Source organism: Hirundo rustica, chromosome 7, assembly GCF_015227805.2.
Source record: "Hirundo rustica isolate bHirRus1 chromosome 7, bHirRus1.pri.v3, whole genome shotgun sequence".
NCBI lineage: Eukaryota > Metazoa > Chordata > Aves > Passeriformes > Hirundinidae > Hirundo > Hirundo rustica.
Window position 1 is genome coordinate 85,965 of NC_053456.1, and position 26,636 is coordinate 112,600.

At 36.4% G+C, this 26,636-nt stretch overlaps 1 protein-coding gene across 16 annotated transcripts in view; it reads left to right on the forward strand.

Moving 5' to 3' along the window:
• Positions 1–26,636, forward strand: part of BAZ2B (bromodomain adjacent to zinc finger domain 2B) — a 108,343-nt gene that overhangs the window by 16,139 nt on the left and 65,568 nt on the right. For 3 of the 16 annotated variants that reach the window (XM_040068954.2, XM_058421262.1, XM_058421263.1), the window contains exon 1: positions 21,414–21,649. The exons of 10 other annotated variants lie outside the window; for them this stretch is intronic. The gene's annotated coding sequence lies outside the window, so the exon portion shown is untranslated. Of the gene's footprint in view, positions 1–6,549; positions 6,593–21,412; positions 21,650–26,636 lie in introns of those variants that run through there. 3 more of the 16 variants (XM_058421264.1, XM_058421261.1, XM_040068953.2) reach the window with 2 other exon arrangements.

Genomic DNA, 26,636 nt, shown 5'->3' on the forward strand with positions numbered 1-26,636 from the left:
CAGATATGCAGTCTCAAGGCAGCAGTCAGTCTTCAAAGAGAGGATCAAGTCCTGCCAGTGCAGTAGTTCTCAGACTTTCTCTTGTTCTTTATCTCAAAATGGATGTTAAAGGCTGAAATGGCACTTTGCTAGGAGAAAAAAATTCAGGTTTTTTTTATCTTTACTGGAGGTGATGACAGGAAGAGGAGCAGTTCAGAATTTTTACTGACAATGTTCCTTTTTTCACATTGTTACTGGCATGATAGGGTTGTTAAGCAACATGTCCTCACTTGTTAGAGAATAGCCTTGACACAGTTTTTGTTTCTCAAATGTAGGGAAGTGACACATAGGGAGGTTATATGGAATGGCCATGCTTTTTAGTCTTAAGTGTGCTTGCTGATCCCTGTAAGTGCTGAGTCAGAGAAAAATTCTGTCATGTCTGTAAAATGCAGGAGTTGATGAAAACTGATTAAAGCAATGCAAAAGCCTTTCAGCATTTTTGGGCGAGCTTTGCTAAAAGATCATTTTTTCACAAGTCTTGAATCTTGGTGAAAATACCTAATTGTGATGTAGACTATGTCATAGCTGACATCATTGCTTTCAGCCATCATAACAGTGTGAGGTCCTGATGTGGAAAGGTTCATGGCATGTGTCCCGTGTGCTGACAGAGCTTTGACAGTCCATGCAGCTTTTGTTTCTTCCACAGTGACTTTTCTTCCGAGTAGCCCAGTGTCAGAATCTCCCCTTGTCCAGCTGTACAAAATGGCCAACAATGCAAATAAACTCCCATAGCTCAGTTTTCTGAACTTTCTTGCTTTTTAGCTTGATCTATTTTGGAGAGATGATATTTAAACAGAAAGGTGGCATGTTTTGCAGACATGCTTTACTTGAAAAATGCAAAAAAGACTTAAAAGTTGAATTTGTATTTTTAATACTGCTGAACTAAATAAGGCCTCCAGTTGATTGTTATGCCTTTGTGGTCTGATGCACTGATACAGAAATAAGCACAAAGGAGGATTGTCTTTGTTCTTCACATGGTGTATACAGAGATTTTTCAGTATTTGGTGGTCAAGTAATGAACAACTGCTTCAGTATGAGAATTAATAATATTTTTAAAGTATTTGAAAATGGTCAAACAAACAAGTTTAAATTAATGGAGACTTAAAGAGATACGGCAGTTCAGAGGATAATAGGGACTTTGTCTAGAAGGTATTTATTTTGATATGATTGTAGTCCAGGGAAGGCTTAGATTGGATATTAGGAACAATTTCTTCTCCAGAAAGGGTTGTCAAGCCCTGGCACAGGCTACTCAGGGCAGTAATGGAGTACCTGTCCCTGGGGTCGTTTAAAAGCCATGTGGGTGTGGCACCTAGGGACGTGGGTTAGCAGTGGCCTTGGGAGTCATAGGGAAACAGTTGGACTCAGTGGTTTTGGAGGACTTTTTCAACCTAAGCAATGCTGTGTACGTGGATCTCTGTACACAGGGATTGATAATGAGAGATGTCTCCAGCGGCATAAATCAAACTTGGACCAAAAAATACAGTGGAACTATTAACATTTCTAATCTTCATTCTGTTTGTTCAAAGTTAAAATGTGGGTAGAGGCCTTAGTTTTCCTGCCACTTCTAGAATTTTGTCTAATGTAAGTGAAGAGTGAATAGTTTTTTGAGGACTGAAAATAATAGTGTGAGAAAACAAGGCATTTGGGGTAGTAGAAGTTTTGCTTGTATTTCTCCTTTCAAATACTTAATAATCTGAGAAATGTGCAATTGCAAAACAATGGAAGAAACAAGAAGATCCTGAAGAAATGAGACTGAACATAACTAGATCATATTGAAGATAGTTTAGTGTGGGGATTTTTTTGGTAGATCCCCACTTCCTGCCCCCTCAGTTGCATTGTTTCTGTTTAGAAGGTGCAGCAAGAGCTGTAAAGAGCTTATCCACTCAAGGGTTCTGCACAGTGGGGAAGCATGTGCCAACTGAGTCTTCATGGGCCAGTACTTGAGTGAGTCGCTGAGGTAAATATGTCTCTAGATGGGAGGCTTTTGTACAGTGACTTTAGTGATTCTCTTACATGATTGTTGCATTGGGAATGTCCTGGTAAGGCCTCATCTCTGAATACAGTTTATTTGTGTTTTGTTCCAGAAGGATTCTTCATGTTCAAGAAGCATATTTTTAAGTTGGGGGAAGAGAACATACACTGGGGTTCTGAGGGTAATCTGGAGACTTACACAACTATTTGAAAGAATTTAAATTGCTTTAGTTTAGCAAAATTTATACCTTGCATCCTCCTTGCATACTCCTGCCCCATGGTCCACAAGCTCCCAAGAAAAAAGAGGAAAGAACAAAGAAACTTCAGGATTCAAGCAAATGGGGTCAAGCTGATGAACAACAATTTTATGCTGAAAACCTGAAAAATGTAAAGATTGGAGAAGGAAACAAATTTGAATGTGACATTTGATCCATTATGAGAAGAATTGTTTGATGTGGGATAGAAAGGAAGTAAATTTGATCCAGAAATAATTTTCAGTTCTGTGCTCTTTCCATACTGGTTCAATGGTTTGTAGAAGGGGGCAGGGGAGAACTGCAAGCAGGTAAAACCAACTACATAAATCTTTTAGACAAAATTAAACCCAGAACCCAAAGTCTTAGAGAAAGCAATTGATTTATGTTACTTAAATGTTCTTCATACCAACTGAATCATAAATATGATGATGCAGTACTGAACTCCTGTTGAATTACCAGTTTTCAAAATCATAAGGGATAATTTTGCTTTGGCAGATTCAGCATTTTCTGAGATTTTTTTTTTGGTTGATCTTTTGTTCAAAATCCATTTTTTTGAATGACTGGTTCTCCAACATTAGTTCACCAGAAGAGAAAAGTATTTTTAAAAAACTATAAAAATGTGTGTTTTTTTTTAAAATCAGAATACTTTTCTGAAACTGTTTTAGATCCAGGACTTCTCTCTTCCTTTTGACTCTTCCAGTAGAAGGGGTTTTCAATAAATGCATTATCTTGTACTAGTCTTTAGTTGCTATTGATGACCTTTCTGCCAAGCCTTTTAAAACTACCAAAAATAGCATATCTTGTCTTACATGGAGAAACTTGCTTCAGTTTTTTTTTCAAATGTTCAGGTGAGTTTATGGGAATAAGAGCCCCCCATTTCATCACCTGTTTTTCAACAGGGTTTTCAAGAACTACTGGTTACAAATATTTATAGAAGTATGAAACAGATTGATAAAGCTCCCTATTCTTTCTCAGTCTTTAATTAAGGCTGCAACTTTGTTAGCTTTCCCATCACATTAAACTTTCAGAGCAGAAAAGTCTGGAATGACTAATGAAATCCAGGAACAATGTAACCTGAAAGCAGTGGTGGTTTTTTTTTAATTTTATTTTTTTATTATTATTTTTTTTTTTACAATATAAGTTAAAAGGGCACAAAGTTTTTAGAAGACAGGCATATCTTTTGTAGCACGCTTGCATTGGAGGAATAAGCAAATTGCCATCGAGATAGAAAATGTCTTCTCTCACGGCTTTATGAAAACATTGTTTTATTTTGCTGGATTCTGCGGTTCTTTTAGATACTAAGTTTCAATTTAAATGAGAAGATACCATTGCCAGAATGTAAACCGGTTATTCTAGTCTTGCTTAAAAACCCACCTTGCGAAGTGATGAGAGTAACAAAGGTGGGAATTCACCTCATTCAGTCTTCCCACTGAAGTCTAACCTTCATTAGCTCCATTTATATGTTGATATTAAGCACAGGAAGATTCCTTTGTCTTTAACTTTTACGAAGTGAGGAAATAATGGGGGGGGGGGGGGGGAAGTCTGATTAGATTATGTTAATGTTGAATAATCAATATTGAAATTTGAAATTAAACAATTAAATCACTCTTGTCCATGTTAAGTGTCCCATTCTCCGTTGATCTATCTCTGGGTTTTTTTGTTGTTTTTTTTTTTTTTTTTTTTTTTTTTTTTTATTTTTTAAATATTCGGCTTCCACCTCTCTCCATTGTTATTGAGTGTGGAATGTTGGCTGTTTCTGGCCTTTTGTTCTTAAATTGCATTAGGATTTTCTTTGTGTCTGAAGATATTTTGTTTTACACTTTCTAATAATTGATTCTAAAAACAAATCTAAAAAGTAAACCACAAAAAATGCTTCTCTGTAGGGCTTTAATAGAATAACTGGAAGTAGTGAAAGGAAGAAGAAACTAGTTTTGTGGACATCCAGTATTGCAGTTAAATGATAAATCCTGAGTTTTTCATGGTTTTGTGTGTGCAATTATGTCAAGAAAGAGAATATTTAGTCTGAAGCAGTATTCTTTGGTCCTTTAGAGTATTTTTTTCTTCTACTGTATGAAGAAGCTGGTTTTATATTATTTCCTTTGGTACATGCCAAATCGTATCTTTGCTATTGAGTTTTACCTTGGTTTTCCGTTTAGGGCATCTGTTTACTCTGTGCATTGAACGCTGGGGCCAAAACCAGTCTGTGTGCTTTTAATCAGGAAACAATAGCAAAACCTGTTTTTAAAACTATTTCATGACATGATTCAAAGCTGAGGAAGCTGTGAGGGTGCAGTATCCCTACCTACTGGGTGCTTAAGTAGCTGGTTATCATTCTTGGCAAGCGGCAGGCAGGAACCTGAAGAGCTTTTTTCGCTGCCCTCTGCTGAACCTCTAACCTTTGTCCCAAAGTTCAGGTTTTGGGGGAGTATTCGGTGCCTTCAGGTCTGATCCCAAACCCCAAATTTAGCAGCGCCACAGAAATGTATGTAGTCAGAAGTCGAACATATGTGCTGAATATTAGCTGATAGCAAGTACTTGGGCTTTGAGCCTCGGTTCATGCAAAAGTGCCACGTTTCCAACTTAAGAAAAGAAATATCACTTTGGTTTCTGCTTTCTGGAAGACAATTCAGGACTCTAGTCAGCCAGCAGGTTGATTGAGAGTGTAGCAAAATGCATACTTTTTAAAACTTCCCCTCGCTCAAATGTTTTGCTCCCATTGTGTAAATGGTGTAATTACTGTGTGGTATCTTCTATCTCCTCCCTTGTTTTGGTTCCAGTAGGTTGGGGTTTTTTGTTGGTGTCAAAGTATGGCAGTAGGGTAGAGGAGAATATCAGTGTTTAGATTTCCCCTCGGGAGAATAAACATGACACCTTACCTTTATAGGTTCATGATGTTGCCACTGACTGTTGTGAGGAATGTTTTGTTCCTGGCTGTTCTTTGTTAAGGAAGAAAAATACCTATTGTTTTCCTGGCTGGCCTGGGACTGTAGCTTGACATCAGTGGCCAGAACAAACAGAAAAAGCAATTGGAGTTAATTTAATGGGCATTACAGGTTGTGATTTAAGATTACATGAAAAAGAAACTGTGGTTGCTGTTGATGCAACTGCCTGTCTAGATTTAAATTAGCTAGCTTGCCTAACTCTTAAAGTTCTTGCTCATGTAGATGACTGAAGTTTTGTTTTGTAAACTTATTAGTGTGCTTTCTTGTCTATGCCACTATGAGATAGGTGAGCTTGAAGCTCCCAGCAGTGTGGTGCTGTAGAAAAGGATCTAGAGTAAAAATACCTGATTTCTATACATTTGTTTTCTAAAAAGTGTTCAGCCTAAAAGCCCCAGTCAAGGCAAACCCAAAGAAAAATCCTGAAATACCATTTTACTCTAGCATTTTGATACATGGGCAGATTATGCCGATTTGCTTAGTTTAAACTGTCTGTCAGTGGTAGCTGAAGACAGGACCTCTAAGCTTTATAAAGCAAGTCCATGTTTAATCTTACAGAAGATATTTTTACAGTACCAAGCTGTAAAATTTCACTGAATCTTTACATGTCTTCAGTGAAAAAATACATATCAGAAAACCCCAAGAGTATTGAATTTCTTCTACTATAGCAAGTAACATTTTTCTGAAATGGAAATATTGCATTGTTTGCGCTGCTTTTGGTGTCCCGTACACTGTGTGTCAACTAGGTGTTTAGAAAAACTTAATCTACTCAGAGGAAAAAAAAAATCTGGAAAGTAAACAGTCCGAACAAGTGTTGAAAATTATTTTGATTTTTAAATTTTTGGTGCAATATGTGTGGATTGTGTACTGACACACAGATGCTTCTGAATTCTCATAGCATGAAGAGAATTTGAAGTCTGTGTGCTAGAGAGCATCACTAATGGAAGGAAACTCTGGTTCCATTATTTAAAAATAAAAACAAAAAAATTTTTCCATGATTTCTTGGGAACAATTTTGCATTTTGACAGATTTCCTCGGCTTACTGTGTTTAGCAAAGGGGTACATGTTGTACTGTATCATTCACAATTTAGTTATGGTAAAATGGGTATGTGTGTTTAAACAGATGGTTGCAAACAAATCAAGTGTTACTATATAACATTTATCTTCAACTGTTCCTGTTGTAATGGCTTCATATCTGGCAGTGGGAAACAGTGCTTTCAGTGTGCTGGAAATGCCTCCTCTACTTTTTTTTGCTAAATTTTAGTGTTCTGTTTGATGTGTCTTTCTTTGTCCTTGTAAAAATTACTTGATAACTCAGTTGAACATCAGTTGTTTTCTGTTTCCAGGTGGCTGAGCAGCAATGTCACCGAACTGACCATGTTGGTCATAGTAAGTAAGCTGTAGCAGTAAGCATTCTGATAGTTCTCTGAGAAGCATGACTCATACAGGGAAAAGGGAAATATTATTTACTGAATGGCTTAGTGCTAAATTCTTCATCCAGGTTGTGATTTCAGCCAGACGTTAAGTACAGCGTCAGTTAAAACTTAACTGATTCTTAGTCCACGGATGCAATTATTTTTGTGACTTCAGGCTAAGGTCTTGAGAAGGCCTTTAACAATTAACATCATACTGTTATCGTTCTTTCTGGATTACTTTGTCTGTAGGCTTAAAGTATAAATTTGATAGTATGTAATTTTAGTTCATACCTTTAGTAGTCTTATGTCTGTTGTACAGTTTACAGACTATTTAAAACTGATCGAGAGTTTGTGCTGGGAGTTTAATTCCAAAATCAGTTTTAGCAACTTTGAGAGGCATTTTGCACAGTCATAGAATACGTGATATTTTGCTAGATGATGAACATGAGCGTTCTTGTTTTACTGGACTGGGTGATACAGTGAAGTCTTATGTCTCAATAGTGACATTCTGGCGCTGATCCCAGGCATAACTTTACAGTCGGTAGAGGTGAATGTTGCAATGACAGTATGAAAGAAAAGCCTAAATCAATTATTTTTGCATGCTGGATAAAATAATTTGTAAGATTAAATTTAAAAGGCTCAGGTTTCATAAGTGCGTTCTGTTCAGTGTGGAAGAGGCTGTGACAGCTACTACATGTGTCTTAGTACAGTGTTTATGGGAATGGCAAGAGCACCACCAGCAGCTGCTAAATTCAAAGAATGAATAGGTTAATACGAAGAGAGCAGATCTATTGGAGGGATCAAGTGAAATAAAGTTCAGAAAAAACGTTTTCTAATGAACATATTGCTTAGCAGGCAGTGATAGGAGAGCAGGTGAGGGTGGGAGGTATGATAGCCTGTTACTTCAAAATCATGAGCAGTATTCTGAACCATTAAAAAAAAAGCAGAACTAGGAAAGTCAGTAATTAATTTGCAATAACCAATAACAGACGGAAATAGGAGGGCTTTATCTAGTATTTAATATTTAGTGCACAATCAGCCATTGTGAAACTTCCTGTAATGCGGTAGTGTTCTGCCGGCTTCTGTAACCTGAGCTGGTTTTAGTGAAAAAGTCTTAATTTAATAAAAGATTAACACTGTTGGTTTTTGGTTAGTGAGGTAACGTTTTTTGCTGGGATGTACTGAGAGTGCTACTTTCCCAGCCTCTGGTGACTGGAACAATGTAGAAATTTTCTAGAAGGAGCTTCCAGTTTTGCAGGGGACAAGGGGATAAAATATATAATTGGTTTTAAACGTTACCTGTATGTTTGGCTTTGAAAAGCTAAACTTGCTAACTTTCTGATTTGTGAAATCTTGCTTTTAAAAAAATCCTTTACCTTGGGAAGGAAATATAATTCTGCTAAGAATACAGGTGCATTGCTTGAGTTAAAAATTTGTCCTGACTTCTGAACACTCAAGTGTTACAAGGGCTCCTTCCTCCTTAATATTTTGGGAGTTATTATCTACAAACGAGTCCTACTCTGTGGGGCAGTTTTTCCTGGACCTACAAGCATGGAATGAGAACTGCTGCTGGTGGCAGCTGACCACTGTTACTCTGTGGAGCCATCAGGATGAATGCTGAAGAAAAGAGTGTCTTACTCAGGAAAATGAGAAAAATGCTCCATAAATAGTCAAGTTGACATGCATGAATTTCCTTCCTTTAAGTATGCAATTGGAGAAAAATGAGGAATTTGTAGAAAGATACATGCTTTTTGATGAGTTTTCTTGTAGGCATTAAAAAAATACGAGAGAAGCAATAGCCAGGTGTAGATCCTTCTTTCACCAAACTTTATTTTGATGCTGGCTGCTAGTACTAACTTAGTGTGCCAGTTTATTTTCTTTGTGTGTTTGTCCAACCGTACTTAATTCTTTTCTGAGAGATGAAAGATAGCAAATCTCTGAATAAAAATAAAAAGTGTATCCTTAATCATCTGTAACATTTTTGTGAGTACAGTCAATTCTTTAGCCTACAGAACATACTCTCTTCACTAAGAAGCAATAATAACCCTTGCATCAAACAAAGAAATGGCACTTCGATGTACCTTGGGTTGTAACAAATAGATTGGTGACGGGAGAACTTGAAAAGATTGGGGAAAAATAGCAAGTAATAATTCCTTCTCTTTTGTCAGTTGTGGTGTTGGTGTTTGGTCTATTTGTTTGATGGGATGGTTTTTATTTTTCATGTTACGGTGATGCCATTTTAGATAGGAAGTTCTTGCGGACACTAATTTCTACTCCCCAAATACAAAATTCTTTTAATCCTATTGTGGCCCTTTTTATTTCTTAGAAAATTCTATCAGTCCAAATTTATTTGTGGAAACAGCTAATTTTGAGTGTTGACACAGTACTTGAAAGTTATGCAGGTAATACTTCCAAAATTTTTTCTATAACAAGTTATTAATTTCTATTTAAAAAAAAAAAAAAAAAAAAAAAAAAAAAAAAAAAAAGTTCATAGTAAGAGATTAGCTCAGCAGAAGGCTGAACAAAATTTTAGGAAATTAAGAAGAGAGGTCTCTGACAAAAACTGTGATGACAAAGCAAATTTTTGAGAGATGTTGCCATTACAGGAATACTAGAGGGATGAGCAGAAGCATCTTCATAGGTGAGGTCTACACTTAAGGATTTTTTTTCCATTTTTATGGAGGGGAGGGTGGAGAGGGGAAAAAGAGCGAAGAGGAGCAAAATATTAGAAAATTCAGAAATCAAGCGTTCTACAGTAAGTTTAAGTAGGGATTTAACAGGTTTTGAAAATTACCCAGTATCTTTTCACAGTAACAAAGTATTCAGTGGCCTGCTTGGAATTGGTGGCTAGGAGTGTGAAAGCAACAAACAGCAACAAAAAATGGGTGTGAGTCAGACCCATGAAAGATTTAATGCATTTCGGTTCTAAAATATGAAAGCAAATTGCTAAGAAAACCCCTTTTTTTACTTGAAATTTAAATGTAGATAAATAATAATAGCCTGTTTGCAGCTAAATAAAGAAAACAGAAGACTTGCAGAAACAAGCAGGTTTTATTTTATTTTTGTAAAACCATCTGCTTTATCACTTGCAGCTTCTATATCTTAGAATAAAAAAAAATGAACAAAAAACAGGATTATTGAACCAGAAGTGAAGTTTGTTAAGTCTGAGCTGCTAATAAGAAACTGTTGATAACAAGTTGGAACACACTTTACAAGAAGTAAGGAGGAAAGAAAGAACAAAAATTTGGTGAACTCGGGTTAACAAAAGTAGTTCTATGGTTTTACAGCAATTTGAGTGTATCAGTAGCTCCCTCTCCACAATTGTTTCCCTTATCATCAAAAGTTAGCTTAAGCATCTAGGTACATAGCTGTATTTGCCTTTTTGCATCCTATAACTATTCTAAAAGATGCAGTGAATTCCTGGAAGTGTGCATTTGGCTATGGAAAAAATATCTCTGTTTTTAAATTCCCCCAAAACACTTCTGGTGCCTGCAGTACAAGGAAGATGTGGAGCTGCTAAAGTAGGTCTGGAGGAGGCCACAACAATGTTCTAGTGGCTACTCTGCTCTGGAGCCAGGCTGAGAGAACTGGGGGTGCTCACCTGGAGAATAGAAGACTCCAGGAGGTCCTTAGATCCCCTGGCAGGGCCTGAAGGGGCTCCAGGAGAGCTGGAGAGGGGATGGGGACAAGGGCTGGAGGGACAGGACACAGGGAATGGCTTCCACTGCCACAGGGCAGGGGTGGGTAGGGTACTGGGAAGGAATTGCTGGCTGGGAGGGTGTTGAGGCCCTGGCACAGAGTGCCCAGAGCAGCTGTGTCTGTCCCTGGATCCCTGGCGGTGCCCAAGGCCAGGTTGGAGCAGCCTGGGACAGTGGAAAGTGTTTCTGCCCATGGGATGAGATGAGTTTTATGGTCCCTTCTAAACAGAATCATTCTGAGACTATAAAAGGAGGCTGTTTGTGGTAATAATGTTTGAAAAGTAGCAGTTGGGGTTTTTTGACAGTGTAGGTGGATATATGCCTAGCAAGTTCAGAAAAAAATTAAAAGCTTTCAAAACAGGCCGTCTCCCTAAGAACATGAGCATTTACTTTCTTCATACACCTGTAACGCCTGGAGATTTAATTGCATCTTCACTTTAGTGTGCTAACTGTTAACATTGACTAAAAAACTAAAGATAATATGATTTTAATGGCTTTATATGCTTGCAGTAATTATATTGAGTGTAAGTGAAACACAGGGCAACTGTGCCTTTTTTCTACCTGTTTCTATGTATTTTTTTTAGAAAATTACTAAAAAATTGAAAGTAGTTTATTGCCGTATGTTGTCTGCAAATATGGTTAGTATGTATGGACTTGTATGTCCTTGCTTGTATGTATTTAGATGCCTTTATTGAGTAAAACAAATTAATATGCTGGATCAAACAACTAAAATTATGAAAGTAAAATTACGAAAGGATTGAAAGTTTCAAGGAGAGAAATAACGAACTGCATAATTCTCTGTGGAATAACTGTTTTTATTATCATTTTCTTTTTAACTAGTAGTCTACATTTGATGTGTTGTAAGTTAAAATAGGAAGGCAGTTAAACAAAACAAAACACAAAGCCACTTTGCTGACACAATTTCTGTAAGACTAACTCCCAACTCTGTTAATGCTTCTGCTGCAAACCAGATTTAATAATGGTTATCTGGTGAAGGGCAGATTCTGATTTAGCATTGTAAATCCACTGTTAGGACTAGTAAGTGTTTTGCTAAACTTTACTGTACAGATGACAACTGGAGGAGTTCAGATGTAAATTCAGTTTTTGGTAGTATCACCATGTTGTTTACACCAGCTGATTCCTCTTTCAAATAGCAACATTCCATTTGCACAAGAAAGTGTTTTTGTAGTTTACAGTTCCTTCAAAAATTTAAAAGTTCAGAAATCTTTCCAAGTACACTGATCAGAGTTCTCACTTTGTTTCATTTGACTTCTTATGGAAGGAAATGTTCTTAGCATTTAAAAATAAATTTTTGCCCACTTATGGGAAATGAGAAATAATTTTTCTTACTAAATTTTAGGGTCTTATTATATAGTAGCTCTGAAATTTAGGTGTTCAGGTTAAGAAGCTATTTCTGGTTGACTATTGGAAAGATCATTTTCCATGTGTAAGTTGTTGCCACCTTATATTTTTAATCTAAGTCTTCAGGAACTTTTCTGCAGGTAACTCATCTTGAGAATTGTGTCCCTGTTTCAACTAGAAAGCTTGTTTTAATAGGACTTGACTAATTCACCACAAGAAAGCTCCAAAAAGTCTGGTCTTTCTAAGGGCTATGAGTTCAAGGAGGGAGATGTGTTGTATGTGGAGGTTTTTTTGCTGTTTAACCGGACTGCCATCGATAATTTTACATTTGATTATTCACAACTTGAGATTGTAAAAATAGGTACTTTACCAGTGTTGCAAAGTAATTTTTTCATAAAGATGTTCACAAACTTCATCTAGTGTTCAAAATATTTTGCTCCTGTGTTCTTAACATTTTGAGGGTTTGTATGGCAGTAGCTGAAGTTCTGGCTATCATATGTGATTACATACATATTTGTAATACAAAATTGTTTCTTCCATGGCCCAGTTTCAGTATAAAACCAAGCTGCGACTTTATCTAGTCTAGAGTACTGACATTCATCTGCATTTTGAGACTCCAAAAGTTGCTATCTGTGAATGCCTTCATTAAAGTCATGTAATGAGCCTGATGATGGATTGTATATTCTTGTACTTGACAGAGAACATATGTGTTAATGTATGTGTGTGTATATATATATTAACATTTATCAATATATACGTGATATGATTGGTTTTATCAATCCAGGTATAACCTGTTTTGTCTGAGGACCTAATTCATTAGGTATTCTTTCAATAAGTCAAGATTCTCTTTCCTCTTCTGACCTATCTCTAATCTGGATTTTTTTTTTTTAAAATCAGTTTGTATGTACATCAAGAGCTGAAAGTAGTTTTGCTGGTTTCAGTGAGGCTGTGATAGTTTATTCTGTGTAGTAAGTGTCTTGACAGGCGTATTTCATTTATTTGGGAAAGAATAATGTAAATTGTGATGGTGTGCATGTACATTATGCAAATACAGATGTTTTCTAACTGATTTTTTACATGTTTTGTCAGTAGTCAGAGGTTTTCTTTTTACATTTTTCAAAGGTAATTTCTTTAAGGCAAACAACAATTCGGAGTTTTCATATTCTTGCACAGTTCAGAGGAAGTAAAGAATGGTGTATTAGAATAGCTTAAGTGCATATCAGTTGAATAAAGTATGACCTTAGGGCTAGTTGAGGATTATATGTATCATCTGCTTTAGATACTTTACAGAGGTGATGTCAAGGTGAAAGCAGACTTGCAGAATGGTTGGAAATCATTGATATTCTGACTCTGAGGCTGTAAATGGCTCTGTGGCAGATGGAGGCTTTGTCAAGGAAGAAAAATGGCAGCTCTGCAACATCATAGACACTTTTGCTTAACAGCTCAGCACATAGCCTGTGACCTTCCAGTGTTCAGGAGTTCCTCCTGCGCTTTAATAAATTGTCCTCCAGTTTTACTCCCTAAAAGTAGATAAATAGTAGTCATTATAATTCAGTACAATTTGTGGTCTTTCATTGTGAAAAAATTATAAGCCTACTTTATTGCTAGGTATTAAAATTAAGCTTTGAAAGATGCTTACAATTTCTGCATTGAAGTGCCAGTAATAGTGTTAAACTAAGCACTGTGTAATAGTGAAAGTGAAGGTGTTAGTGTGCATAAGCATGACTACAAGTACAGCACAGTACAAAACCCCTGTATGTGAACTGGATATGTATATGTGCCTATTCTATATGTGAACGTGTATATGTTTATGAATATTCTCTGGAATATTTGAAACAGTATAAAATGGACAGTGTTAATTTTTGGAATGTGTTTGTACTCTGGACATCTAAATCTGTGATTTATTGCCACAAAATACAGAACTTTAGACTATATACTGAAGTAGCTTCTTCTTCCGAGTTCAGAGAGAATAAATACGAATAAATTTCTGGGTTCATGCTTTTTCTTATTGATAGAAATTCAAGTATGTTATAGCACCAGGCATTATCTTATTCTGTGTGGTATTGATACGTTTTCATCTGTGTTCTTGTCTATACTTTTAAAATAAGGATTCACTTTTATTAGTAGAATTACTGGTTTCTGTGTTCTCATGCCTATGAAATCTATGCCAAGTTGTGTGGGTTGTGAAGTTTTATGTCATTTGCTTAAGGTGTATGCATGATTGCCTAGTGTCAGCAGCAATGTACCAGAATCACGTATTTCATATCTACAGCAGATTTGCGTGTCTTGTCTCTCTCGTTTGAATTAAGACTGTATCATTTAATAATTTTCTATGTTCTTAGAAATAAGTTATAGAAATTAGGTTCCACATCCACTAGATTGATCCCTAATAAAAACAGTGGTGTCAGTTGTTGTAGTCTTACATGGCTTCAAGAGCCTGTAAGATCTTGTAGAAGATGCTCAGTGTCGATCTATACTACATGGCAGTAAGTTATTGTTAAAAGTGCAAGTTTTTCACAACCATCATCTGCCAGCCATATACTCTTTAGCCTGTTTGACAGTTGTTGGAGTTTCAGAAAGCAATCACTGTTTATCACAGAAGAAAATGACCTATCACTTTCAAGGGTCAAGGTTGTTGTGTTAGAGCTTCTTTATTTCAGAGCCTGCAGGTGATAATAGACCTTGCCTTATATTAATCGTGCCTCCTCTATCTCTTCAGCTTCAGTCATTTTGAGATATAATGTGGGTGGCTTTATTGCAGAAGGGCAGATGCTTCATAATTGAGAGAAGCATTTTTTGATAGTGTGTGATAATCTTCATATATCTTTTTATTAGGATGTGGTAATGCACGAATGAGAGTAAGACCTTTTCAGATGGCATGTGCCTGGATATTTGTATCCTGTAGCCACATATCTTTAAAACTGAGAAAAATGAAAGAAAAAATAAGGCCATGTTTTTTATGCCTTTAGCTTTCAAAGGCTCTTAATGACATAGGTGCTTAACTTAGCAGCAGAGCACATATGAAGACAGTTTATGGAAATTTTTGTGCTTTCAGTTCTTACCTAGTTCATTATGTCCAGTATCTTGATGGTATTCTTCCTGGACTGTAGAGAGACCATTTGATGCAACTGGCTCTGGCTCCAGGGGTGCTTAAGGCCATATTCTGTCACGTAATTATTTTTCTTCTCTATTTTTTCAGTGGTCTTTTATGCCTTTTGGGTGGTTTTTTTTTTTTTTTTTTTTTTTTAAATGTTGTGATAGCTGTTGTAACTACAGAATGAATCGCTTCCTTTCATCCCCCAGATAAAATAAATTACAAATTACTTCCATTTATTCCATGAGAGTTGTGTGCAATTTTTGTATAATGGAGTAAGAAATTATTTGCCCTTGCCTTTTCATGGAGTTAGGGTTTTGTAGTGTTAATTAAAAAAAAAAAAAACAAGAACAAGCAAACACCCATGCCCAGGCAAGCAAACACTAGGGGTCATGTGTGACCCACCTTCCCCCCGCTGCTTCTGCAAAAAAAAGCCAGCCCTACCAAACAAGTCAGCAAAATTTTATTCCTTATTGTTTTGTATTAGATTTTGGGATGACTTCGGAGATTATCAACAATAATACTAACTTGATAGTACCTTATGGTAACAGCGTGTTGTTTGTATTAGTTCGATTGAAAAAAAAATTCTGTAAAATAAGAACAGTAGAAAAAACTAATGTGCTGTATTCTAGTTTCAATAGTTTTGGGTTGATTTCAAAACATAGGTTTAATACGTTTGGAGCTAGGGGTGCAAACAGGTTGCTTTTTATATATGAAGTATAAAACAGCATATAATCTGCAAACCCAAAATATGATATTGGTATAATGACAGAAAAATGTCTTTTAAGATACCTTTGTAATTTTTAAATTTTTATGGTCACCTCTGAGTAGTAGAATAAATAATTCCATTCTGTATTCATCTCTTTTTCAGTAAAGTGTTTTATGTATCTGTTATGTATAGTGCATACTTTAACATACTGTCACTGAACTTGCTGGATCATTTTACTCTATTCATTCTGGTTTGCATATTCAGGCAAAGAAATACACTTGTATTAATGTAATGATGCTGAATTCTATCCTGTTTAATCATTAGATGAGTAGAGAGGGTACTTTTCTAAAATACGGTGTTCTGTCAAATTCTTGTATTAAGGGACATGCAACTTGAACTATGAAAGTATAGTTTGTTCCAAGTGACAGCTAGTGTTTATTAGATGTTCCTGCATTTTTATAGAGGATATAAAACTCCTTGGTTTCTGTAGTGCCTGCTGACTTTTCTTTCAAGGTTATGTTAGCAGTGCTGATAGAAGCTATGCAATTAGAGTGTACATTTAGCAGAGAAAGAAATTTTGTAAAATAAAGTGTTGTACATACAATGTTAAAATATATTGCAGTATTGCTGTACTTGAAGTAGTGAAACCAGGAGGACAGGATACTTGAAAGGTCGAAAAATGAGAGAAAGAACAAATGATGCAAAAACAAAATGACACCGAGGTCTTGGTTTAATACAAATGTATTCCAGGTTGATGGCTGATTTCATTAGCAAATCTCATTGTTATGCAATGTCAGTTCTTCTGCAGCAAAATGAATATTGTATTCTCAGAGGATCTGTGTACTTCGATGAGAGATAAAGAATATATTTATTGTTGTTCCAAGCTTTTAAAACTTCTGAAATACCTTTATAGTTTCCGAGTAATTTATTCTCAGTTTTCCAATAATGGGGTCAATTAATGGTTATTTTTATGGAAAATAGCAGTGTAACCCTCCTTCTGTGTGCATTTCTCTGCCATGTTTGTTACCTATGTGATCTTTTCTCCAAAATCTTGTTTGACCAAACGGCAGTTTGCTATACTGAATTCTGCCCCCACCCCCAATATGTAAAGAAAATTAAGTATGTTGGTTTCTGTAATGCTTTTTAAAATGGATGATAGTAATGTATGCAGAACATGGAAATAAACCTCATGTTGGTGTCAAATCTCATAAAACTCAAATTACTACATTTTAATAGATTATACTGAAAAATACTAGCAAAACTTTATGGTAAAATATATCAACTTTATTATGAAATGGCATGTTTTGGTACATAGGACAATGTGTTCCTTGAGATCCTGATATGGTTTAGTTTGTTTTGTTTCCGAGTTGCTAGTTAAAACCATTCAGTAATTCGAAGACATTTTGATAATCAAAATGCTAAGAATGAAAAGTAGCATACAGGAAACCTTTGATACAGGAAAATTAAAATGTACTGAAATTATTTAATTCAGTTGTTTTTCTATGCTCTTTGAATATTTATTCCGTGTATATATACTTTGTGGGGTTGAAATCTAGCGGCAAATGTTTGAAATGGTACTTAATAAGTGATAGTTCAGGATTTTAGTAGTTTTAGTTAATGAGCTTGCATGAAGAATGATTTTGGGCACTGAAGTAATGTAAGGAATAAGCTGTTTTGGGGGGGGGGTTGTGTGACTTATGTGCACTGAAACAATTCTGTACATATCAGGGTTTTGGTAGAGATGTATTTAGTAAGAGTAGAATAGGACTCCTGAGTGATGGTTCACTGGTAAGTTACTGTGTTCATTTCAAATCCAAGATACCATTTAAAGATCAAATTGACTGGTGCAGTGTTCATGCATTTTACAAACAATTCAATGCGGACCAAAGGGCCTTTAAAATAAAGCTGAATCATGAGCAATATGACCGATAAGTGTGACCAGGATATGTAGGAGGTAGAACGAAGGGAAGATAGTTGCCTCTCTTCCCCTTGGGAAAGGGCACCTCTTTCCCCTGGCTTTGGTAGGTCTATAACCAATGTAAGGATGCAGATTCATTACTGTCAGCTGATGGGTTTTAAAGATTGGTTGATGTAGTTGTTCTTGGTGGTGAGAAACTATTTGAAATAAGGTAGTCTGTCTCTTGTGATGCATCTTTGTTTTCAATTTGGAGACCAAACTTTAGACCAATCCAATGAGTACTAGTGGAACTAAATGTAACAGTGGAACTCAAGATTGAGCTCTGTACAGTAGCATAGGGAGGGAAAAAATGGTACTGAAGCTTGTAAATGTTGTCAGGGTCTGAATATATTGGGATGCAAGTAGGGTTTGGTTTGGTATGCCATTGCATTAAGGTCTCTGAGGAGTAAATGGTGGTTGAGACTTTTGTTGCAGGCTGAATGAAGGGAAGAAGGTAATTTGTTGGGCCGATCCCTTTGTGGACACTCCTCTCCTCCTGCCAATCTTTTGTACTTTAGTTGGAGGTCACTTTTATTAACTTTTTAGATTTTTCTTGAATAAAAAGATGTTTAAGAATTGCTGTTATTTCTTAAGTGATGTCTTATCCCTTTTGTCTCCTCCTTATTGGCCCATGCAGTTAGTGTCAGAGGATTCCAGCTAAAATTGCTAGAAGCAGAAGGCAGATTAATACTACATCTGAAACTTTTATAAATAAGCATATTGATTTAATAAACTGCAGGAAGTTTATTCTCTCCAACACCATTGATGCAGCTGTGTTCACAGATGATGCTGGATTCAGGTACTGGGCTTGTATTCATAAATGTTTGCTATTTTGAGCAAATATTTCTGCTATGAAGTAACATGTTTCTTGCAACAATTTTGAAGTTGGTTCAGATTATGATGCAAAATGGAAATCTCTGGCTTTGGTAGCATTCACTGCAGGTTCCATAGGGATTACATGCTCTTTTCAAGTGTGCGTAAGCAACATTCGTGGCTTAACTGGTTTTATATTTCTTTATCACAGGGTAAAGTGAGACCTTCTAAATCAAAACACGTGGAATAGAGCTACCTGAATAATTATAGTTAGTTCTAGATATACTAAAATCTAGTAGGTAAAGTTTTCAGGATTTTGTTATTTCTTTGTGACCATAGGTTTAATTTCCGTGGGCAGTGTTTGAAATTTCAATGGAGGAACACTTCAGTATTTTACTTACTGTCGTCATATGTATTATTTTGTAAAGATTTTAATTTTCTATTTACGTAGTTTCCTTAATCATACCCATAGCTGGAGTTGTATCTGGTACCCATATTTAGACTTAGAATTTGCTGTATGTAAAGTGATACTATTAAAAAAAGTAAGTCTTTCCCAAAGACATTAACTGTCCAGTTGGGCTCCACAGGTTGAGGGCATGCCATTTCAGGAGGGCAGGGGCTGGTGCATATTTGAGATACAGCTGGAGTAGTCGATTTATTATATCATATTAGGCCAGTTTTACAAACGTAATTTTTTCATGAAGCTGAGGTGTTTGACCACCAGTGTTTTGGTAGCCTGTAAAACCTCTGTCTGAGAACAACAATTGCTGAATCTTTGATTCTCTCTTGCTGACTATCATGGATGTGTAGTGGGTTCTAGTTCAGTATATTTAGCTTCCTCTGATGGCTACAGTGGTAGGAACCAAATCTGTGCTTTTAATGTGTCACTGACTGTTACTGGGCTAAGGTCTGACTGAGCCTGGGGTTCAGAAAATAAGTATGGACCATCTGTTATGCTGCTTCCAGTGGCATGTTTTTGTTTCTCTATTCTTAATTGCTCTGTCAGTGCTAAACAGCTGTTCTGCAGTATTTTTCAAATGATGAGCAATATGGATTGAAACAATTTCAGAAAAATCATTTTTTATGAGCTATTATTTTACCATGTAGAACTATTCTACGTGATTCTCCTGGAGTCATACAAAAATCAAATTCATTGTGGCTGTATTTTAGCATGTAAATTTCTGATATTAGCAGAGTGAGGATTCAGATCATAGTCTCCTAAATCTTGCAGTGAAAGCTTGTTTGCAGTGATACTAGTACCAAACTTACCCTGATTAAATACAACATATATTGATTTTTAAAACTAATTGAAGACTACTGTGAAGAGTGCTGCTGATAACTCCTTGTTTTTGCAAATGCATTTCTCATTTGATGGTTTGGAATTTTACTGTTTTCTTCAGAAACACTGCACTTCGTTTGACAAAACTGCTTTTTTGTAAGACAAGAAACAAAAAAAACTGTGTGAATGAAATGCTGGAGTTTTGGTGTAGTTTAACTTATGGCAGTGAGTTAATATGCAAGTGTATGGTGAGGGAATTGTCACTGCTGTTTTGATTGCTGAGATTATATATATATATATATGTATACAGATATATATATCCTCTTAATATCTCTCTCTCTCTCTTAATATATCTTAGGTTATGTGGGAGATTATGAGGACAAAATCGCTCCTTCATTGGCAGAGGCTGTGTTTTCACTGTCAGTGTTTGCTGATAGAGATGCACCCCTTCATATTTCATGATCTTTCGTGTAATGCTTTCTGTATTTTTTTTTCATAGGTTTCCTTTGTTTCTTTCCTGATTGTGAAAAACAGCTGCAATGTATTTCTAACATTGTTATTAGAAACTTTTTTGGTGTGTTGTTTCTTGATTTGTTTTTTTCAGACATGTTATTTTGGTGTATTCCCTAGGTTGTCTTTGGTGCTGCTGAATTTCTGAGAGGAAGAATTCATTGATTGAGCCACTGCTCCCCAGCCCCCAGTGCCTTTGCATCTCTCTCCAGCTATGCAAATGATTTTTCTCAGATTACATGTTGTGGTTCAGGCCCTTGTGCTGTTATTTTAGGTTGGTGTAACAGTTTGACTTTCATTGACAGGTTGTCTAATAAGTTAACTATATTTATCCCTTGCAGAAATTCTGTTTTCTGGTGTTTTTTGGACCAAATACTTTATCCTAGTTGCTTAGGAGAAGAGCTTTTTGTTGTTAGTCAAGGTTTTTATTTTGGGGGGGAATTGTTGTTTTCCTGTTGGGGGTTGCTTTTTCTTTTTTTCACTTCTAATTTTCATGGTAACCTCTTCATGGTTTCATCATGAAAATACGATTTTTAAACTGGAGCTTGTGGAAATTAATTTTTTTAATGATTATAGGTAGGGAACAACCTATAATCTTTTCTCACTGAATCATTGCCATATATTTAGTCCATATGTGGTTATTTCTTTTTGTGGAGGAAAAGTTTTGGCAGTTTCAAGAAAAGGCATTTGAATATTTTTTCTTTTAAAATTGTGGTAATTATTTAATTCTTGTGATTTCTGCATATTGTTTAATAGATTTCTTTAATTGTGCTTCTTTTTTTGGAGGTTGATGCTTAAATTCACATGTAGTGATTAGAGTTTGTTTTTATCAGTTTCATATTTTTCCAGGATTGTTTCAGGGTATAGTTTCATAGCACTTTTACATACCAAAACAACTTGGGGAGCAGTTTGTTCTGGAGAGTGTATGTGTGCGTGCATGCGTGTGTGTACATAAACATCAGTTACATGAAAATAAAGATTTTTTTCTTGGAGTTGGCATAAACAAGAAAACAGTGCAGCCTGGCACTGATTCTTACGTAACACTGTGGGAAAAATTTCCTTCACGGTTTAGATGGTTTTATGTTTTTCTGCTCCTTTTTCCACTCGTGTAATTTAAGTACAGGTAAAGCTGCATACTCACCTCAGTTGGTTTTGGTCCGTGAGCAGCTGTGTTACTGGTGATCCAAGTGCTCCACCTGCCTTTCGGTTTGTTTACCAGGAAATCAAGATGTGTAAACTGCAGGAAGCACTGTTTGACCCTCTCTGACAGTATCTCATTACAATAATTGCTAATCTCTGAATAAGACAGCCATGTTTTGTGTGTAACACAGACGGAGCTTGTGGTAGATTTTAGATGCTTCCTTAAATACAGCTTTGTCAATGCTTGCTTGGATTTAATTTTCGGGATAGCTTTTGACAAAAGGCATCTGGCAACCTTTGGGCTCAGCAAACTCGGACATGATAGCATGTGTGCTTTCTTCCTTCTTGACTGAAAAAAAAAGCGAACAACAAAAACCTCCAAGACCAAACCCTCGGCTTGTTTTGGAGTGCTGTCACTGCTCTGTAGCGACAGGATAATGGCTACTTCCTGATTAAACCCCTCTCCACAGTAAGCTGTTCGTGTTCTTTATCTGTTCTCCTGTAATGCCAAATGTTCATTGCTTCTCTTCTGTGTTTCCTTCCCCCACCTTCCCTCCCCCCGCATCTGCCCCCCCCGGCCTTTCCTGGGTTAATAATTTGAAATGTTTGTAGATTGAAGAGGAGTATAAAAAGAATATATAGAGTAGCTTTTTTTTTTTTTTTTTTTTTTTTTTTTTTAAATTCTTAAAACAACTACTGCTTGTAATGCATATCTGACAGTAGTGATGAGCAAAACACCTGATTTTCATGAGATTAAAAAGCCCCAAACCATTGAAGTCTATCTAGGTTTTAGCCAACTACTATTACCTTTATGAAAAATTTTGATGAATACTCACTGGACAAATGCCGTGACATAGAGTGCGTGTGTTTCATGAAAATTCTGAAGTGCTGGCATTTTCATAATATTTTTATCACTTCGGAACTGTTTCCTGCCAAACAAACTTAGTCTTTCAAATAAAACAAAACAGCCTTTTTGTCAGCTTTTCTTATATGATCATGTGAGTGCTGTTTCTGCCTTTATTAAAGTTGATGGGATATTTTTACTTCAAGTAATTTCTCGGCCCTTGCTGTTGAGGACCAGGTGAATGTGAGCTATCACTCAGTGCACAGGTGTGGTCTAATTTTTCTCAAGAGTATCAGTCTAACAGATTTTATATTGTAAAACAGTGGTTACAGAGCATTTTTGGTCTTACTCAGGTTGTTACATGGGTCTACAGTGATTATATTTTTCTTAAGGTCGGTCTTGTGTTGTGCTGGTATAAGTGGCACAGCGTTTGCAGTACTGCTGTACATACCATGGTTAATGTTACTGGCATTCTATAGTATACAATACCAATTCATGTTCTTGGTTATTTTTTGGAAGTTTAGAAAAGTGCTAAATTAAATTTTGCAGTTCTGATATAAATTAATAATAAAATAATATTGTGGTTTTGGTACCAAAGACTTTTGTTTTCCTTTTGTGAACTAGAGTATGAAAAACCATGTAGTGAATTCCTAACCAAAATAATTGTTGCTCTTCAAAAGTCCACTTTTTCTCTTATCGTATTTTACGTGGAAATAAAAGGATGTACAATTTCATTTTGTAACAGGACATATCCACTATGTTGACAGAAAGTGGAACCAAAAATGAAACATGGAGAATAATTATGATCCAGTTAACAGAAAGAGATGGTTTTTTTATAATAGGTAGTTTAAAAATAGATATTGAATTAAACAGCTATTATTAAAAAACTTGTGAAGTAGACAGCATATATGAGATAACTGTTATGTTCATTTTGTGAGAAAAATAAGTAGATGAGGAACATTGTTCCTCCAGCTTGAGGTAGAAAGAGGTTTTTGGACGTGCTTCACCTATTAGTTCACATGAGTTGTTAGCTATAGAGAAAAGGGTGTGAACAACGAAGTGGCTAGAGCATGTAGATACAGGTCTATATTAAGGAGAACAAGGCGGGAAAAATGCCGTGGGGAAGGAAAGAAGAGGGATTCAATGTATATTACTTTTCTAAAGGGTTCTTCTCTTCTCGCAAAGTGGTGAAGACCTGGTACATGGAAGCCATTGATTTGAACTGCTCTTTCCCCCCAAATACTTGTGCTGTATTCTGAGGATTGCTGAGGAATGAGTGCCATTCTCTCTGAAACTATGACCTTTTCATCCTGAGAGCACTGACTGAAAGATAAGGGTTTCACAGGATAGCCATAGATCTCATATGCATGCTGCCTTCCTTACAAGCCCTGTAATACTGCAATTTAATTTGGAAGCCCAGTGACCTGGAGTACTATCCTATACTAATGTGTCTTACCAAACAAGATTCTATTGATTTTTTTTTTTTTTAACAAAATACTGCTGTTAATAGATACACTTTATATAATATGATATGCCAAATAAGTTGCGGTTGTGCTTAATATTGACTCTGTCTATGAAATGTCCTAAGAGTTTGGGGACCAGGAAAACATATGTATTCTCTTCCAGAAGACTTCCTTGTTGCCCAGCTGTCTTCTTGTACCCCTGCTCCATTCTTTCCTATGTCCTACAATCTGTTTTGAAAAGGTTTCCCTTGCTATTTGCAATATTTTTGCATATTCTACAGCTGAAGAGACTCTTAAAGCTTGGTGTCTCTCACAGCTGACCTTGTTGGCTCGAGCTTCAGCTTAATTTACAGAACCTGATTCCTGCAGAACAGGTTGAACAGCCCTGATGGGAGCTGCAGGAGCTGCGTTGCCTGGGCTGCCTGGGGGAAGGGAAGTGTAGGAAGCAGCAGTGGCCAAGAGATACAGCTGTTTTTGCTGTGCAGGGAAGTAAAGAGCTGTAGGTCCCCATGGAGTTCTTGGATTGCGTGATGGGTGGCAGGAGTTGGGGCTGCTTGGGCTTTCTGCTCCCACACCCTGCAAAATAGCCCCAGCTTTATCTGTCAGATATGGCCATCGTTGACTGCTTGCCTTTGCCGAGTGCCTTTAAATTTTGAAAGGACGGTTTATTGCAATGTGTATCACTGTTATTCTTTAAAGGGTTTTCAAGCTTTGCAAAAAAACCAACACCTGGTACAGCAAAAGTGGACTCCTGTGTTTTAACTAGTGTTCTTTAATCATGTAGGAAAAGTGGTGTTTAGCATGTGGCTTTGTTACAGCTTGAAGTCTAGATACAGTACTTTTGTTTTGAAGATGGAAGTATGGATTGCTTATTATCTTCTTTCTTTCCAGTTTGTTGAAATAAAAATGCCATCCAGCAGGCTTTTTTTGTGTCTAAACACTTATTTCAAGTTTGTAAATAGCATCAAGATGTCAATTTTGCATCTGCTTGGTTTGTAAAAATAATGTTGTGACTTGAGTCAGCCAAAACAGTCTTGTGACACAGTAAGACCTGCTGTGGCTTCTGTTGAGGCTTAATTTTATTTCTTTGTATCTTAAGACCCCCATTATTTTCCCTTCTAGTTGTTTTGTTTAGCTAAACTTTAGTGGACTCCGTTGTTTTGTGGGGGTTTTGTTTTGCTTAAATGTCCCAGTTTTTAAAAAAATTATACCTTTCAGATTGGAAGAAACAATGAACAAATAACCTAAGAAGGATATTTTGGAAAAGGGGGTGGATGCCACTGATGAAGCTGACTCAGAACAGTGGCTGTTATGGCATGTAATGCTCCCTTCAGGAGCTGGTTCTGGGTTTCCAAAGAACCATGAGAGTGCAGCTGCATGAAAATGTGGAAACGATTTGCCTGTGTCTCAGCCTATTAGTGGAAACTATTACATTCCTGCTAGATGACACTGCAAGGTGTTTTTAGGAGCTCAAAACAGAGGAATTAGCATTCCTTAGTGCTAAGTTCTTTAGTCAAGGCGCCAAAACTCAGCCAGAGATTCTGAGAGGCTGATAGACTTCTTCTCTCTCCCATGGGCTAAAACTAGTTTTCGCTGGCATTGGAGAACATAATGTACAATTTAGATGTTTGGCTTTTTCTCTTTTTGTTTAAATGTAAAATGATTTTAGTGTTGGAATAATGAGGCTGAAATTTGGTGCTATTCTAAAACAAAATCAGGACACATTGCAAAGCCTGCGGCTGGTACAGGAACACATTGAAAAGATTTGTTTCTCCTGAATGCTTTTCTGGAACTCTGACTTGGTACCAGTAATTCATTTCTCATCAGAGTATGCTGGTGGTTATAGTTTTTAGCAATATATGAAGGACTAGATTACTAACTTAAGTTGTTAGGATGAAAAACTCAAAAACAAACTCCAAACAAACAACATCCCTCTCCCCTCCCCGCCCTCCCTCCCAATCTCTAGACCATTTGTTAGGAAGGACTTAGGCTACCATCCTTACCCCTTCTTACTTTTATTAGACTATATGTGGTGTGTTAGCTCAGTACTGCAGGGTAAAAGAACCCTTTTTTCAGCATCTTTTTTTTACAGAGCAGTGCCCATGGACTAGTTCTGAGCTCATTATTTTGTCACTCTTGGTGTTCATACACCCAAATAGATACTGGTTTTGTAAGCTGTCCCAGTTTTTTTTTTTTTTGGTTTTTTTTTTTTTTTTTTTTTTTTTTTTTTTTTTTTTTTTTTTTTACTGATTTTTGAATGGCTGTTGCATAGGATTTCTAGTGTGGGTTCCTGTTCATAGGGTGGTTCAGAGCCACCCTAAGCAAGAATTTTTGCTATGTATTTAAAACATGTTGTATTGGTTATCAATATTCAAAGCTTGACTAATACATCAGAATTTTAAAGTTATAAAGGTAGTTGTAGATAGTTTGCTCAGTGCCCTCACAAATTGAAGTAATAGTATAAAATGCTAAGTCTTGCTTCTGTAGAACAAGATGTAGTAGTACTAGAATCTAGTGCAAATGAACACCAAGCTATTGAAGTCTCATAATGAGACTATTAAAAAACCAAAAGATATGTGGGGAATGGAAGAGTGGGCTTTTATATTGAAACTGGAAACATGTCTTTAGGCTGAACTGTTAGGTATGAAAATAAAAACTGGTATTCATCCCAAGACAGTGTAAGATATTGCAGTGATCTGTTTGTTTGTTGGTCTGGGGTTTTTTGGGGAACAGAAAGGTTTCTAAAACCTCAGTTCTGAAATGATGAATCCTTTGTTTTCGTTTGATGACAAAATGTGGTGAATGTGCCTCTTTGGGGCATTTACCAAACTGATGCCAGAGAATCTTTGCATTTCAATGTTCTTCTGATGCTATTACTTAAGTCTCTGCAGTAATGACTAGAGTCCAGACTTTGCATCAATTTTATGTGGTACCACTATTTATTTGCTATTTAGAATCTGCTTAGAAGCATTGGAATACAGATGTGTAGTGCAGTTGTCTCTGCTCCATGGGCGGTGTGTCCATATGCCTTAATGTCTGCACAGTGTTACACTGTACCATTGCCACCCTGATATCTCCATTGTGACTGCTCCTCTTCCTGCGCTGGATGAATTGGGACAGTTTTGCCTTTGGTAACTGACAGGATGGTT